The following is a 2,639-nucleotide window of genomic DNA, read 5'->3' on the forward strand; positions in this document are numbered from 1 at the left end:
CCATTAGGTTCAAGTTCCAGGCACCTGCATTTTAACAAGGTTCCAGACTTCAAGGGTCCTACTTTGAGAAACTGTACATGCTTGTAAATGCTTAGTAGAATGAGACATGTGGTAAACACACAAAAGGCAGAAGTTATGATCATTATTCATTCAGTAAACATTTACTGAACATCTACTATATACCAGGCATGATATCAGGCTCTGTAGATATGTCTCACTGAACTTCTTTTACTATGAATTTAATTTGTCCTATATGTATGCCTTGTCCCATCCCACTAACTGTAAGTTCCTGGAGGGCAGAATAAAGCAGCATAATGTGGTATAGGAGAACATAAATGCTAGAAGACATGAATTCTAATCCTCATTCTATTCTTTATTAGCTATATGACTTTAGGCAAGTCATTTATGTCTCTGAACTTTATTTTCTTAATAATAAATTGGAAAGGCAATGAGTGTAGTGGTTAAAAGTCTAAAAGTTTGAAGTCCTGGTTCTAGTGCTTTCTAAGTGTGTGATCTCGGGAAAGTAACTTAATTTATTTAAGCCTCAGCTTCCTCTTACATAGAAAGGGGATTCATTTGTTGAACATTCATTCCTTCAACAAATATTTATTAAGCACTTTCTATGTGACCAATACTGTGTTAGATACTAAAAGAATATATTGGGGAGTAAGACAGACAGGGTCCCTGACTCATGTAGTTTACAATTTAACAGTGGGCACAAACATTAAATAGGTAACTACACAAATAACCAATTCATTATGATACATTCTGTTGTGATAAATTTAACTAGCTAACCTAGCCTGGGAGTATCAGGGAAGATCTCCTGGGAGAGGGGATACTGAAGCTGTGCCCTGAGGGATGAGTAGGCATAAGCTGGAAAAGAAGGACGTGAGGTGGGAAAAAGCTGGACTCTTGAAGAAGTAAAGGGATACCCATGAGGCTGAAAATGACTGTACCAGGTCCAGCCCCACCTCACAGGTGTTGAAAGGATGAAATGAGATTATAAAGTACTTAGTACAAGGCCCAGCACAGAGAAACATACTGATCATGGAGATAACACACCTTCGGGTTTGTTGTAGACAATGTTTGAAGTACTTCGAAAACCAGAGGTTCTCAAACTAGCATTTATCAGAATCACCTGGAGGGCTTTTTAAACCACAGATTGCTGGGTTCCACCTCCAGAATTTCTGGTTCAGTAGATCTGGCTTGAGGTAGAGAATCTGTAATTCTAGTCTAACAAATTACTAGGTAATGGTAATGCTGCTGGGGGTGGGGTGGAAGTGAGGGTGAATTTGACAACCACTAGTGTAAACCTTAAGGTCCTAAATGCCTGTCAATCAAAGTTGAATCTCCCACAATGCTCAGCTCTAGACCATGCACAGAACAACCTCTCCATAATTATTTAATAATATTCTTTATACTTTTAGGGTGAGAAAAGGCCCTCGAAAATCCCCAATCCTTTCATTTATACAGGAGAGAAACTCAAGGAAAGGAGAAGGCAAGGATGCTGTCTTAGAAATAGGAGGAGCCTGAACCCTAGAGGTGTACCTCTCAAGAGCACATTTTTGGTGTATAGGTGTGTAGGCCCTCTCTTGTGTTAATAATATTAGTAACGGAAATGAAAATGATAGCCGATATTATCAGTGCATGTCTGGGTCAGAGAGTGCTTTACCCTCATCACCTCATTTGACCCTCACCACCAATTTATGAGGTAGGTCCTGATTATATCCATTTCATAAATGAGGAATCCAAGGCATAGAAAAGTCTGGAAACGTGATGTAGGTCCTAGTGCCCAGATTTGAATCAAGGCTGACTCTAGAGCTTGGACTCTTAATTACATTGAGGCGATAACTCATTTGTCCAAAAAAGGTGGGGGGAAATTAGTGTTGAAACGAGTAATAGTAAGCTCTGAGAACAGACGTCCTGAGGAGTCCAGAAGATGCATTTAAGTAACTGTCTATAGATGAACAATCTCTCCTTTAGACAAGAAAAGCCAACAACTTTTATCCTGGTTTCATATTTCAAGAGTTAGACTAGGAATATCCCCAGATTTTTTTTTTTAAGTTGAGTCATTAGGATCCTTCAGAAGGAAAGAAAACTCTATTTAGGTTGACAAAAACCTAAAAAGGGAAGGAAGGGGCCTGTTCCTTAGATATGGGGGTGTGGGTGGGGGGACCTCATTGCTTTATTTATTCACAACCCATATACTTCACTAGATTTAGTTCTGCCGGTTAACTTAGCACCAGGACACTCGAGTAGGAAGGCTAGACTAGACTTTCTAGGTTATTTTATGACATCTCCCGGTTGCTTAGGATGTAGCGGTCCTAATACAAATACCCGGACCTCCCTGCGGGCAGATTTTTAAAGAAGATGCCCAGCCATGCTTCATTCTCATCCACACTCTCCCGCTCCCCAATAACTGTAAAGTACAAAAAAGCTTGCCAGGGCCTGCAGAAGGCGCAGCGCCTCCAAGGCTGGCACGCTTTGCCCCTTCCCTCGCCCAGGGAGCGATCCCAGCATCGCTCCCCGTGTGTCGGTGGAATCCTGAGCCTCAACCCGCTCCACAGCTTAGGGAGGGAAGACGGTGCTCTTGGCACCTGGGCAGAGAGGGGGGTGTCATCCGAGGGACCACAGCACTC

This window comes from Rhinolophus ferrumequinum, chromosome 16 (genome assembly GCF_004115265.2).
Source record: "Rhinolophus ferrumequinum isolate MPI-CBG mRhiFer1 chromosome 16, mRhiFer1_v1.p, whole genome shotgun sequence".
Classification (NCBI taxonomy): domain Eukaryota; kingdom Metazoa; phylum Chordata; class Mammalia; order Chiroptera; family Rhinolophidae; genus Rhinolophus; species Rhinolophus ferrumequinum.